Source organism: Micropterus salmoides, unplaced genomic scaffold, assembly GCF_014851395.1.
Source record: "Micropterus salmoides isolate LMB-PRFRI ecotype aquatic unplaced genomic scaffold, ASM1485139v1 Ms_hic_scaffold_11, whole genome shotgun sequence".
Lineage (NCBI taxonomy): Eukaryota > Metazoa > Chordata > Actinopteri > Centrarchiformes > Centrarchidae > Micropterus > Micropterus salmoides.
In genome coordinates, this window is record NW_024040152.1 from 13,039,603 (window position 1) to 13,055,697 (window position 16,095).

The following is a 16,095-nucleotide window of genomic DNA, read 5'->3' on the forward strand; positions in this document are numbered from 1 at the left end:
CGTAGGACTATATCTTAAGTGTCAGTCTTAATACTGATTTACATTTTGCGTGCCGCAAACAGGATTTTGGATGACGATGTCGCTATAGACCAATCACTGAATAGATTTCCTTATTTAAGAATATTCTCATATAAATTCACAATGAATGGTGAAATTACTAAGAGGAGTTTATATTCAACACACATTCAACAATAAGTAATTTTCAAGAGAATACATTATGATACAGGCCTACACATTAATAAATGAAAGATAAAAAAGACCCCTTCTTATTAACTGTGCGTTGTCAAAATTCTTCCTCTCCTCTACGCATGTCTCCACAGCGCCATCACAAGCCCTACAGGCAGCTCCTAATCACTTGAGAGACCTCCCTAGCTCTCTTAAATAACTGGAGAAGAAGAGTGATTCTTAGCTTTAAGAAATTTGATAACTTGCTTTTATTCTTAAGTTTAGAAGTAGGAGTAAATTTCATGAATTCTCAGCACTTAAGTCTAAAATGGCACTTTGAGAAGCTTGATAAATACGGCCCAAGTCTATCAGAAAATACAAACACAGTAAGCCTATGGTAAAGCACTTTAATATATCAAAATTTTCAATAATATGACTTTTAATAAAGCTACCTTTATGTTTTAAATGTTGATTTAAACCACAAGCAAGCACATTTTAAATCAATTCTCAGTTTTAGAAATTTGTGGTTAACGATACTCTATGGCCTTTGGCTGTTATTCATGCTGCTATTCAGTCACAAAATCATGACCTTGTGATCTTGATCATTAGCTAAATTCCTTCCCAAAACACCTTTCAACTATTCAACTATTTCTAAAGTAGACAGCAAAGGACGTTAACACTCTTACCTGTAAAAGCCACAGAGACGATACAAAGTAAACGTAATATATCCATTGATCTATCTTTGTGAGACAGCTCAGGGAAGTTCAACCATCAAACTTTGACTGTCTTAATAAATATGTGCCTCCTGCAGCTGTAATTACAGGACGTGACAGTAAATGCAGAGCTACTTGTTGAGTTACAACCTGTCTGCATATTGAGATAAGCCCACTGAATCTGTAGTCATGAGCTAAAACTGCAGGACGTCGCCCTCTTGTGGTGTGATTGTGTTTGCTTTTGTCTACTGATGGATAATGAAGAGACGTGATAATGTGATATTAATAACCCCACGGGCGAAAGGAGAGAACTGATTTAGTTAATAGGGCATATTTGGTTAGCCTATTTGACCTGCACTCAGGCAGTTCAAGACACAGTAAGCTTTTAGCCCAAACTTGTACATAAAATCCTTTTAGCATAGTTATTAACCTGTAAAGAAAATGCCCATATAATTTGACAGAAAGTTGTTGTTGATCTATCAATTATTTGTAAAAGAGCTTAAAGTTTAAATAATATAAACAAAGCAAGGTAATGTCCCACAGACAGGGTCAGGCATGGCAAACTCCTGCTATGCAGCCATGAACGTAGTTCTAACCCACAGAACATAATTTTAAAGGTTCTAGTGGAGATCCCAGCGTTTGAAAAGACACCAAATGTTGTGAAATTATACACAGGGCATCTAGAATATTTTGATTTGATAGTTGCAGCCATAAAAACATCTGCTTGGTTCTGAATATTCATTCTGTTCAGACATGACATACGGATGAAGAGCAAAAACTAATTGATACAAGTTTATTAAATATGATAAATCCCTTGAGATGAACCATCTCATTTCCTATTTTAGGAGTTAAAAATAAACAACTGGATGTTAAGGTAGTATGTGCCAGTATGCTTCATTCAATACATGAATAAATGTGTGACATGATAAAAAATCTGAATGTGAAGATTCAGTGTCATCCAGGACATAGCTATCCAAGGACAGTTCAAATCAAAGGCAATTGAACCAGACACAGACCAATATTTATTCTTTGAGTCTCCCCACCCCATCTGGTGCATCAGCTAGGTGTCATCATAATACTGTACTACTGAGCTGACAACATACCAACATCTGCCCGAGCCCAAGGGAATGAGCATAAACACCTGAAGGAGGCACTTACAGCTTGTGGATATCCAAACTGGACCTTTGTGGCACGAGGCACGAGGCACGAGATTCAGCAAGAACACCAACAATACAGATGACAAGGAAGGATAAAGAGTAAAATGCAACAACATGATTCCATTTGTATCTGGAGTATATAAGAAACACACATCCCTATGTGGATACCAAGGGGTATCTATCACCTTCATAATGACCCCATATTTTAATCTTGATTAAAGTGTGGACCGACCAACAGACAGGTCGACATTGCCCAGAACAAATCCATATAAGGCCACTCTGAATAAACCCCCTGAATGTTGAATCATGATTCAAAACATGGACCTTGTTTATCATTAGGTGACCATTCAGAGATGTGATGACAGGAAAATCCCCACTGCACAGTACTTCCTTGTGCGACCATCATATATTACAACAAAAATGATCCTGAAATCATCAAAAGAAAAGTGAGTGTGGTCCCTCTTTTCTCTTGCTATACTAGATGATACTGCAGATGAAATTGAAATAGCTGTGATAAACTTCATCATCCTGGGAGTCATCACAGGTGAGATCTTACCGCTTAAAACAGCAGAAAAGCATGTGTTTATTTACTTATTTCTCTTATTAATTCTTATTAATTATTGATGCTCAGCAGCATCCGTTTACACCTGCTCCCTGCTTTGGGATTTGGGAGATAGAATGATACTGCAAATGTTTGTTGTTTTTACACACAAGATGAAACAATCTTGTCATGCATATGCATAAACACATTAGTTAGGTCCATAGACTGTAGATGGAGATATCCCTGTTAGCTGGCAACTTGTTAGACAGTGACACTTAGCAAATCAAGCCACTTTCTGTGTGGAACTTATTTTTCTTAACTCAGACAAGATATACACACACATTATGACAAAATAAACCATCATCAATTCAGTTGAAAATGTTCTTACTGGTAAATAATATATTTATAAACCATAGTTGATTATTTAGCATCAGAAAGGTGCCTCTAGGTGATTTTCTTTCTCTGTCGGAGGAGAAATAGTTCCCCTCTTGTTGTGATCAGATTTTTTGATCAGTAGAATAAACAAACTTTCCTCATATACGGGGTTGAAGAGGACACTAAATGTATCTGTGACATTTCAGCTACTTCAGGTGGTTAACAATTTGATGGTCACATTAACTTTATTCAGAGGTTTTGTTTCTGTTCGCGGTAAATGAGCAAGTTAAAAAAAAAATTTAAGCAACAACTAAGCTACAGAAAAGAGCCTTCTATGTGCATACCCAGAAGGACTGTACTAAACAGGATATCAGCTTCCTCGACGAGAACAGATGATTGTTTGGTCTACTGCTGCTTTTGTTTTGAATAGTTATTAGAGCAATACTTAAATTATGATTCAAGCACATCATCACAGTGGCCAATTTTACAGTGTCCTCATTATCTTCCTTCCCAGAGACCTGTAACTGTGTCTTTCAGGTTTGTCTGTGCTGGATGGAGGAGATTAATCATAATTATTGAACAATAAATAAATATGGTCGGTTTATCCATCCTTCCATCCATCCATCGTCAACCACTTATCCGGCATACAGGGTCGTTGGGATATGGTCGATTTAGTTTGGTTGTTTTATCAATCTGTCAACACCAAAAACTCAGGTAAAACATAATTCTCATCTATTACAATACATAATTCCTATAATGGTAGGCAAAACAATAAAGACCTTATAGTATATTAAAGAAGCATGTAGGCTATCTACTAAACTCTCCAAGATTACCTACTGGAAGACACCTTGAGAACAATTTATAAAGTCCCTGTGACCAAGTAAATCCACATTATTTGTAACAAATGATTAAAATTTACAATGACGACACTATGGGAACGACTCTGGGCGTGGCAGGGCTGAACTATGAATGAAACTACTCCAATCCTATTGGTGTTACTAGAATGGTAGTGTGTGACGGCGTAACCGAAGGGGTATATAAGCACGCCGGCACACAGGACACATTAGCCCTTTCTATGAAGCAAGGCACTCCAGGCGGGGTGAGGTGTGGCGGACTGACGCAGTGTCTCGTTCCCCTTCTGGAGTGACGCGCCTGCGAGGAGGGCCCTAGAAGCCGCCATGCCTCGAGTAGAGTGCGCCCTTACGGCCATAGGTGAAGGCAAACCGCGCACCTGATAGGCCAGGGAAATAGTCTGAACGATCCAGTTGCTGATGGTGTGTTTAGAAGCGGGGAGCCCAGCCTTAGGGGACCCGAAACACACACCAGCAACTGGTCTGCTTTCCTCCACCGGGAAGACCTCAGAGTGTAAATACTCAGTGCTATGACAAGGCAGAGCAGATGAAGTCTCCTGTCCTCCGCCGTTACATGAGGTGGGGGATGAAACGCCTGCAGCACCGTGAACCCTGCCAGTCTGGCCGGAACCTTAGGGACATAACCTGGACAAGGGTGCAGGATGGCCCTGACCCTCCCCGGGGCAAACTCCAAGCATCGGGGAGAAACCAAAAGTGTCTGGAGATCCCCCACCCTCCTCAAAGAGGTGATAGCGAGGAGAAAGGTCATCTTAAGGGTCAGGTGCTTGGCCTCAGCCGACTCCAGGGGGGTCTCGACTGCTCCTGTCGTCAGGCCCGCCTCTAGGAACTGCGCCCCCTCAGGGGCCAGACCCATAGCTGCCACAGGGCAGGGTGCGGGTGAAAGATCTGGCCCTCCGCCTGGGACAGCAGGTCTCTCCTCAGCGGGCCCTCGAGGAGCGATATTAAATCCGAGAACCACACTTGTGCCAGCCAAAATGGGGCTACTATTAGTAGACTGACGCCGTGCTGGCGGACCCGCTCCAGAAACGCATACAGACGCAGCCTCGGCCACGTCTGCACCATGGCATCCAGCCCTAGCGGGGCTGGGGGCGAGCGGGAGAACCAGAGGGGACAGTGCGCCGTCTCTCGGGACGCAAAAAGTCCACGTCTATGGGGCCGAACTCTTCGCATAATAACTCCACCACCTCGGGGTGGAGTCTCCATTCCCCGGGCCTCAGCCCCTGTCTACAGTAAACCTTGATTCTGGGTCCCAGGGATGTACATCGCTCTGACGGACAGCAGTCTCTGCTGGGACCACAGGAGGATCTGATGTGTCAATTTGCATAATGGGCGCGAGCGCAGACCCCCCTGGTGATTCAAATAGGCCACCACAGCCGTATTGTCGGTTCTGACAAGGATGTGGCAACCGCGGAGGGCGGGCAGAAAACTCCTCAGAGCTCTGAAAACCGCCAACATTTCCAGGCAATTTATGTGCCAAGAGAAATGATGCTCCTCCCAGGAGCCTCTCGCGAAGCGGCCGTCCATGACCGCGCCCCATCCCGTGAGTGAGGCGTCTGTTGAAATAATTGTTCGGCGACAGATCGCTCCCAACACGGGACCTTGGGACAGGAACCAAGATTTCCTCCATACAGACAGGGAACGAAGGCACTCGCTCGTTAACCCGTATCAGATGGAGCGGATTTCCCCTCGGGGAGAATCCCTTGGATTTTAGCCACCACTGCAGGGCTCTCATGTGCAGTAGTCCGGAAGGTATTATACTGGACGCTGCTGCCAGGAGACCCAAAACCCTCTGAAAGTGTTTTACAGTGATGGTGCGGCCTAACTGCACTCCGGTCACTGTGGACAAAATGGACACCAAATCGGACGTCATCCGACACGGCTTGGTGGGGGGCGCCGGCGTCCGGAGAGATGAGGGCGAGGTTGGGAGAGAGGTAGCTAGCCAGTGCCTCCTCCACTCGTGGCATCGCTCCATAGCTGTGCTGTCTGATCTCTGTCACTAGTTTGCTGCCCACCGATGGCTGCTGCACCGCCTGTGGCCAATCAATGTGCAGCTTGGCCACAGCCCGTGTCACCACTTCTAACAACTCCTCGTATCCTGGCGAGAGCTGATGACGTTCCGTTTCCCCGAAGTCATTCTCCATGCTAAGCACATCTAGCTCCTCAGAGCCAGATCGTGTCAGCCTCTCCGGACTCACCCCTCGAGTGGGAGAAACCGAGAAACAGGATGAGGACCGGAAAAAGGCTTCAGCCGTTCCGGCACCCTTGAAGATCTGGCGTTGCGATCCCTAGGATCGGAGCCGCCGCGACGCCTCAGCGACCGCGGGGCCTGTGCCACGGGGGGAGCGCATCCAACCATCCTCTAGGAAAAGAGCCGCTCGAGACCTCAGCACCCTCAGGGGCAGGGCCTCGCAATGGTCGCAGTCAACCCCCTCAAGAGCTGCCTGAGCATGCGACATCCCCAGGCATGAGACGCACATCCCATTGGTATCACCCTCTGTGATGAAACGCTCACATGCAAAGACACAGTCGTAATCGCTTCGACATGATCTGCTGCTTCGTCTCGACTTCAGGTAGGATGATGGAGCTTCCAAAACATAGCCAGAGTGCCTGTTGAATAGAAAGAAGCTAATGTGTCCTGTGTGCCGGCGTGCTTATATACCCCCTCCGGTAACGCCGTCTACCATTCTACTACCGTTCTAGTAACACCAATAGGATTGGAGTAGTTTCATTTATAGTTCAGCCCTGCCACGCCCAGAGGCGTTCCCATAGTGTCGTCACCGACGCAGTTCAAGTTCCCTCGAAGGGGAACAGCCCTTGGTCCCCCCAAATGCCACCCCATCTGAACAAAAAAGCAGTCCTAAGGAATTAGCGGCCCGCGGGCCACATCCAGCCCCAAAGCAACCTCCATGTGGCACAGCACATGATCTAATTTAGCCTATATGACAACAAAAGTAGCCTACACTACATGTGTAGTGTATGAAAGAATCTAAAGAGTGACATTACCGACATTGTTGACTACTCCTCTCGTTAGTGTAGATACGTGGTTCAGTAAAAACTTTGCGAGTAAAAAGCCACTACTTTACCAACACACCTGTTTAATAATACGCAAAACGCCATGTTTTAATCTGCTCAGTCTCTCATCCACCGCAGCTGTGTTTAGGTTTTACACAGGCACAGCGCTAGTTCAGCTAATATCTTATTGTTAAAAACAAGCTGAAGCGAAAGCTGTCTGTCTTTAGTAACTGTTTAGCTTAGTTTACCTGTACTTTAAAATATGGCACATTATAAACTCAGCTGGTGGCTGAGACAGACCAGCCCTCCTCTCTACCAGCAGCAGCAGAGGGAGGAGGAGGACAGGAGAGACTGAGTTGTTCATAATTTGTAAACTTCACACAGTATGTTGATGTCAGGGAATATGTAAGAGCATAAGAGCATCGATAAAGGACTGAACCAATAAGGATTACCAATTCAAGTGTGTCAATAAAATCTTAATGATCCCAACTCCTGAGAAAATGTCCGGCCTATCTCTGTGTCCTGGTTTTAAAATCCAGCCCAGTTGAATTTATAATTGAACAGCCCTGGTCTACAGTAATCATAGTAATGTATCTTCTTGCGAGACAACAGACAATAGTCAACAGACAATAATTTGTCCTTGTAATCCATGTTTCCATTGCAAGGATAGCCTTTGGATATTTCTGGAAATTGTCCTGAGGGTAAGTTTATTATCATAACAATTTAATAATGCATTGCATCTAAACAGCACTTTTCATACACAAAAATCAATAACAGTAGCCTACTGGTCTAACAGGAATGTTTTGTTTTGTGTAAAGTAATTTAATAAATATATAACTAAGTTACTGAAAAGATCCTGTTACTGAAACAAATAACTGTAAGTTACTGAAACATACTAAAACATTACATTATATGTAATTTCTACAGTTATTAACCACATAACACCCAGTATAATACTGTATATCCTCTTTAAATAACTGTAATTTCCATTGCATTATGGGAATTTTAGGTGATGTCAGACACCATATACAGCGGTTTACTGTAATTAAAAAATCTTATGTATCAAATTTTAAAATGACAGTAAACCACTGTATATGGTTACCACCTAACTGCCGTTTTGGCACAGATGCATCAGTAGTTTTATTTGCATTTAGTAGTTTTATAAGGTGGTAGAGCGGGTTGGTGGTTAATCGGAAGGTCGGCGGTTCAATCCCTGGCTCCCCCTGGTTGCATGTCAAAGTGTCCTTGGGCAAGATACTGAACCCCGATTTGCGGCTGTTCCGCCAGTGTATGAGTGTGAATGCTAGTTTACGTTTGAGCACTTAGGCTCAGTGTATGAATGTGTATGACTGGTGAATTCAGATGTAGTGTAAAAGCGCTTTGAGTGGTCGAAAAGACTAGAAAGGTGCTATACAAGTACGGAGCATTTACATTTATCTTTATCACCGCCGGGGTGAAAGCTCAGGCACACACAACTAAGACAACACCAGTGGAAGTTAACCTGTGGTGAAGACAGAGAACTACTGACAACAAACCCAAGGGAAAACCAAAAAAAAAAATGAATTCAAAAGTATGTTACTTGAAAAAAAGATTAGTTATAAGTTATTGTCTGTGCACTCAAACTGGTAACTTCACGTTAACTTTGTCAAAGTGAACAGAGTTGATGTTTAATTTTAGTTTTAAAATCAAATGTATTATGTCAAAAGCAATGTTTAGCTCACATCGATAATAAGCTAGCTAATGTAAGGAGACTGTAGAGTTGTAAGTCAGTTCAGTTAATTGCATTATTGTAAACTAAGTGATAGCTAGGCACATTTCTAGTTTTAGCATTGATTTGTTGTACATTTCATGTGTTAGCTTGATATATTTTATCAACTCTCAGTGTAAAATCTCAATTTATGACCAAAATTCTTTACCTACAGGGGAGCCTTCCATCCCTGAACAAGCTGTGAACAACAGACTTCTTGCCAGAAAAGGAGCGGATTGCAGGTCGGTTTAGATACAAATGTGCAGCAGTGAAAGTGTGTGGTTTGTGTCGAGTTACATGATTGGTACACCCCAGAGAATATTTATTTTTATATGTACTTAAAGAGTTAGTCATTTGACATGGATATTTCACTGATATTCAGACAATGTTTAGTTTTTTGTACCAAAAAAAAGCACAGTATGTTACAGGGTGTGGTGTGTGGACAGAGAGGACCCAAATGCAGCACTCCGAGGGAAGGAGGTTTATTGGGGGAAAAAGGGTGAGAGGGACTGGAGTGGAGGGAGAGGAGGACGTCGGGGAAGTACAGGCACGGGGAACCAAGGAGACAGGGGGCCAGGGAGCCGGGGAACACAGGGGCCGAGGAAGCGAGGAGAGGCGGGGGAACAGGGAGGACGCCGTGAGGGAAGTCCAAAGAGGAGTGGGCCAGTGGATGAGCCCAGCCGAACGGAGGACGAGGGAGAGTGTACCTGGGAGGGAAACAGACAGAGAGACAAGGTTAGGGAAGACAACGACAAGGCACAGGGTAAGTGTGAAAAAATAAGAAACATGGAAGCCTGAACACAGAAGTGGCACCAGGTATGGAGCAACAACGATCAAGCGAGGATGGTGTGGAAAACCGGGGTTGAAATACAGGCAGTCATGAGGTGATTACTGGCAGGTGTGGCAGGCTGACGAGGTGGCTGATGAGATGCAGGTGCGGGTAGTTGGCTGGGCTCAGGAGCAGAGGGAGAGAGAGAGCACACAGGGGAGAAAACACAGGGAGGCGGGCAGAGAACAGGAAACCAAGGAAAAAAGCAGAAAAACTGATAAAAAGTGGAAAAAACCAGGACACTCACCATCAGCCGGGCTGCCACCACAACACAGTATCTATTGTTACTGCTATTTCCTATGTTAATGTGGTTAATGATTATTTGTAAAAAAGCATTCCAGTCAGCAGATGAGTATTTTCTTTGTGTTCTTCTGTTGTTGGTAAATATACAGTTCTGTATGCCGTCCAGATACTTTGTTCTGCACAGTACTTTCTGCTCATTCGGTATATATATATATATATATATACAGTGAGGAAAATAAGTATTTGAACACCCTGCTATTTTGCAAGTTCTCCCACTTAGAAATCATGGAGGGGTCTGAAATTGTCATCGTAGGTGCATGTCCACTGTAAGAGACATAATCTAAAAAAAACAATCCAGAAATCACAATGGATGATTTTTTAACTATTTATTTGTATGATACAGCTGCAAATAAGTATTTGAACACCTGTCTATCAGCTAGAATTCTGACCTGTTAGTCTGCCTTCAAAATGTCCACCTCCACTCCATTTATTATCCTAAATTAAATGCACCTGTTTGAGGTCGTTAGCGGCATAAAGACACCTGTCCACCCCATACAATCAGTAAGAATCCAACTACTAACATGGCCAAGACCAAAGAGCTGTCCAAAGACACTAGAGACAAAATTGTACACCTCCACAAGGCTGGAAAGTGCTACGGGGAAATTGCCAAGCAGCTTGGTGAAAAAAGGTCCACTGTTGGAGCAATCATTAGAAAATGGAAGAAGCTAAACATGACTGTCAATCTCCCTCGGACTGGGGCTCCATGCAAGATCTCACCTCGTGGGGTCTCAATGATCCTAAGAAAGGTGAGAAATCAGCCCAGAACTACACGGGAGGAGCTGGTCAATGACCTGAAAAGAGCTGGGACCACCGTTTCCAAGGTTACTGTTGGTAATACACTAAGACGTCATGGTTTGAAATCACGCATGGCACGGAAGGTTCCCCTGCTTAAACCAGCACATGTCAAGGCCCGTCTTCAGTTTGCCAATGACCATTTGGATGATCCAGAGGAGTCATGGGAGAAAGTCATGTGGTCAGATGAGACCAAAATAGAACTTTTTGGTCATAATTCCACTAACCGTGTTTGGAGGAAGAAAAATGATGAGTACCATCCCAAGAACACCATCCCTACTGTGAAGCATGGGGGTGGTAGCATCATGCTTTGGGGGTGTTTTTCTGCACATGGGACCGGGCGACTGCACTGTATTAAGGAGAGGATGACTGGGGCCATGTATTGCGAGATTTTGGGGAACAACCTCCTTCCCTCAGTTAGAGCATTGAAGATGGGTCGAGGCCGGGTCTTCCAACATGACAATGACCCGAAGCGCACAGCCAGGATAACCAAGGAGTGGCTCTGTAAGAAGCATATCAAGGTTCTGGCGTGGCCTAGCCAGTCTCCAGACCTACACCCAATAGAGAATCTTTGGAGGGAGCTCGAACTCCATGTTTCTCAGCGACAGCCCAGAAACCTGACTGATCTAGAGAAGATCTGTGTGGAGGAGTGGGCCAAAATCCCTCCTGCAGTGTGTGCAAACCTGGTGTAAAACTACAGGAAATATTTGACCTCTGTAATTGCAAACAAAGGCTACTGTAGTGGACATGCACCTACGATGACTATTTCAGACCCCTCTATGATTTCTAAGTGGGAGAACTTGCAAAATAGCAGGGTGTTCAAATACTTATTTTCCTCACTGTGTGTGTGTGTGTGTGTGTGTGTATATATGTGTGTATATGTGTATGTGTGTGTGTGTGTGTGTGTGTATATATATGTATATATATATGTATGTTCCTGTTTTCACACAGATTCTGTGATGTTTTGTTCTACAGAGAGAATATCAGGTGCTTCTGTCAAATCATCAACAAACATGCCGATTGAGGGGAGCTCTGTCAACCTAACCTGTGATGCAGCTGGTGCTGTGTTTACCAGAAAGTGGGTGAAGGACGGCTCAAATCTGACTCTGACTGACAACATGATACTTCACGATAACAACAGAGTGCTGTCTTTTATCAGTCTGAATAAAAAAGACAGTGGAGAATATTCCTGTAAAATCAGCAACCCAATCAACACTGAGGAAGCTACATACACCGTGGTTGTTAACTGTAGGTAACACACTGTACAATGTACATTTACTGTTCAAAATGATGACTGCCATAAATAACTGTGTGTGACTGATCAGGTTGTGACGGTAAAACTTTGTTTACTCAACCTACAACAGGTTGATGTTCAGCAAAGAGTCACATGCCTATGTGCTGGTTTTGCTAGTCTCACAATATGTTTATTGTCTTTATAGTCCTAAGCCAGATTTAACTTTCACTCTGACTCTCTTGTCCAAAACCAACATTTTCATCGGTGTTCATTCACCCTTACAGTAGCCTTCTGTACATAACCCTGTTTGAAAGTCAGGGAAATCACCTGGAGGTATTTGAGTTAAGTAAAAAATAGCCTTCACAATTTATTATTTGGTTAGACATTTCTCTCTGTCACATTCTGCCTGTCGGCCATGTTTTAGTTTTATCCTCTGAGTTTTTGTTATATTTGATCAGTTCAGTATCTGTTAATTAGTATGTTGTTTAAGGGTTCAGTCCAGTCTGTTGTCCTGTGTCCAGTCTGTTAATGTCATTGTAAGCTCTGCTTGATTTGTTATCCCTTTGATTATTATCTCTCTGTGTTTATCTGTTCAGTTGTCTTAGTCTGTGGTTGTGTTGCCCTGTTTTCTTGTCGTCCTTAGCCACTCTGTTTGTGTGGTTGCTAACACCTTGTGTTATGTTTGACCTTAGCAGTTGGTCTGTTTGTGGTTTTGGTCCCTGGGAGCCTAAGTGCTCAAACAGAAACTAACATTCACACTGGGTTCAGTATCTTGCCCAAGGACACTTCGACATGCAACCAGGGGGAGCCAGGGATTGAACCCCATTCTGGATTACCTGCCTGTTTTGGACCTAGTTCCAGTGCTGTATGGATTTGGCTTTATTTTGGACTCTGTCTGCACCTTTCTGTGTACACCCTGTGTTTCAGTAAGTTTGAATAAACCCCTGAACTGTACCTCTACCTTGGTGTCTTGCGTTTGGGCTCACCACCTCTGAATCGTGACACTCTTTGTATATTCAATATTGATTAGTTTCATACAGTACTTTCACATAGCCCAATCTTCACAGCTCCATTAAGCTCAATTAACTTTTTAAGATGACCTAAATTGTGTTCTATTAATAATGGTGATTTTGTTTATAAAATGAACATAGTTTACATAACTGGCTTTGGGGGGGGGGTCTTTAAAAAAACTTACAGGTACAAGAATTTAAATACCTGTTGTATTTTGTTTATTGATAGGTATATCAACTTATCATTAAATAGTTGTTGTAAAATTTAGGAATCTCTACATAATGTAACATACTTGGTTACTGTTAGGTCTGAGTAGCATCTAGCTGGCCACATTTGAACAATGCTCTAGTTTAAATTTAGAATCAACAACAAACATCAGGCACATGATACAGGTAAGTAGGCTACTCATCTGACCTACATATGCAACACGTCCTCATACCTAAGTGTCCCAAAACTACACATAAGACCGTTTCCAAAATTGCATCGCCCATATGTTCATAGGGAAGTACAAAGACAACAACAACATGAGCATTGGCAAGTACCGGTCCAGCGACCTTTAGTAGGCCTACGTTACGGATTGTAAGTCACACAATGTTTAACATGTGGAAAACGTAACATAAAAGTAGTAGTTTGGTTAGTTTTAGGCAACAGAACTTCGTTAGGTTTAGGCAACAAAATGACTTGGTTAGTTTTAGGAAAAGATTGTGGCTTGGGTTTAGAGCACATTGTGTAACTTAAGTCAGTAAGTCATCTACAAAACATTATTTAACCTAAAACTTGTCATCTTTGACTTTCTTTATCATGGAACTTGAGCCTCGTTATCTTGAGTGAAAGTCCTGAGTTTACATCACTCACCCATACACCCCACCACCATTCATAGGTAGGTCGCTCCTTACTCCACCAGACTTTTTCTACCACCAGGGGGTTGTGGCCTAACTAAAAATGTAAACTTGGGTCATAATGAATGTTTGGATAAACAGCAACTCTCTGAATTAGTTCTTTACATTTTTGTCCTTCAGATGATCAGAAAATAAGTGTGTGAAGTTTTCACCTGCGCCAAGAAGATAAGAGACACCAATGTTGTTGGTTTTTTTTTATTTTTTAAATGATACATTTTTTCTTATGTTTGGATTATATACTTTTAGAAATCATTAACAGAATTACGAGTGTATCTGAGGGTGTTATTGTCAGAATGTTACTGCAAAATGTGCTGAAAGCTGCATTAAGTGACTTTTTGGACACAACATACATACATCCCCCCCTGGTTGTGTGTCGAAGTGTCCTTGGGCAAGATACTGAACCCCGAATTGCCCCTGGCGGCTATTCCGCCAGTGTATGAGTGAGTGTGAATGTTAGTTTCCGTTTGAGCACTTAGGCTCAGTGTATGAATGTGTGTGACTGGTGAATGCAGATGTAGTGTAAAAGCGCTTTGAGTAGTCGAAAAGACTAGAAAGGCGCTATACAAGTACGGAACATTTACATGGTGATATATTCACACTTTTTTTTAATAGCTAATGTGTTAGCAAACAATTTGCCATTTATCCATCCAGTACAGATCAACAGTAACATTTCTGCTGCGTTTCTGGCCACTTGTTGAATAAAATATTCACACTCATTTTAGAAGGTAGCGAATGCAATGGGTTTATTAGAGCGTTTTTCCTGAAACTCGTCCATAGACAGAGTTCTTCAAACCCAAAACCAAAAAAAGCTCAGTTGAGCTACATAGTTGGGTGATAATTCACCCAAAGCCATTTAACATTTAAAGGACCTATATGTAATTTTGTAATAAAATTAATAACATTTGTATTATATTTGTATTTGTGAGTTGTAACCTCACAGAAAAATGAGCCATTCACCGGCTTTCTCAGTTCCTTTGAAAGCCTCTATGCTACTTACTATGCACCATTAATATAAAACTTATTTGAAAATAGCTATGCTAACTTGTTTTACACCTAGACAGATAAGTAAAATATATAATTGACAATTTCTTATTCTGCTATTACTAAACCTTTGTGTGTTTGCATTAGATTTTTGTTCATTGTCAATATAATGGTCAAACACCAGCAACTGTGGAAATTACAGTAGGTTTGAAGAGTAAAGTTTAAATCCTACAGCCCTTATTTTTGGCAGCCCATCAAACTTATTTTGTTATATCTTGTTTCCATGAATTGATACATATTACTTTTCCTCATAATAAATACAATAAAGAAATGCTAATGATTAAATGAAGTTGTGCCTTTTGTTTAGTTAGCTTTAGCACTTTCAGTCCTTATAAATGAGGACTTTCAAGACAAAATCTGCAGTATGCTGCCCTCCTGTGGTGTAACTGTAGTTCTTCTAGGGGTCTGGATAAGAGGTGAAGCAAGGTGCTACTGATGTGATTTACTGAGCAGGATATCTTATATTTAACTTTTATAGGAGTGTATATCAAAGTTAATGTCCATTGAGAATTGATTTTAAGATTTAACTTGCTGAAATGAAACAGAAGCTCAATAGCAGAAGTGAGTAAATGTGTTGAATACTTAAGTTCTCTGGGAACTTTATGAGTGGTCTTAATGTTACAGTTATGTTTTAGGCGGACCCAGAAGCAGATAACAGAGCAGTTAAGATAAAAGTCCTTATTGACAAAACGATCTGTTGGTGGGGCGGCTGGCATGATACAGGCAGGTAAGAGATGGCATGGTGTTGATAGAGACGGTTGGTGATGAGTGATGAAGTGTAAGCACAAGAAACCTGGAGCACAGAAAAATCACAAAAAAAAAAAGAGGCAAGTTGGCGTACCTCTAATATACATCTAGTTTTGTAACGAAGTTGACATAGACTGCTTCTACTAGAGTGATGGACCAATCTGGCGACAAGTAGCAGTAGATGGTAGCCAGGCCCACAACACACGCACGCACATAGGCTACACACAAACACTGTAATTTACTCTCCTATACTGGAACTAGATCAAGAAATCTTATGACATTGGTTGGCATCCCAAATAATCTTTGGGTGTGTCTATCTCATGGATGTAGAGGGTAGGTCAGGCGTTCACCAAAGTCAGCAGAATGCAGCCTCTGAGAGAACCCATAACAAAAGCACAAGTACAGCAAGTTGTTTATTACTTCATATCGGGATATTGTCAAGGCTGCAACACACCTCGGTAGCTTACCGGATAGAGCTTGCACACCATGTACTAAGGCTTTCTGCAGTGGCCCAGGTTCTACAGACTTAGTCAGACATGATCAATGCATCAATCATAGTAAACAATAATGTTTACTTTACCACTGTGCCTTGACTTCATCTATAAATCTATTCAATATTGCCAATATTGTTTGTTTATTGTTTCTGTCTTCTCACTC

At 42.3% G+C, this 16,095-nt stretch overlaps 1 protein-coding gene across 1 annotated transcript in view; it reads right to left on the reverse strand.

Annotated features, from left to right (window-relative positions):
• LOC119897360 (carcinoembryonic antigen-related cell adhesion molecule 5-like) overlaps positions 1–16,095 on the reverse strand; it is a 138,723-nt gene that overhangs the window by 13,125 nt on the left and 109,503 nt on the right.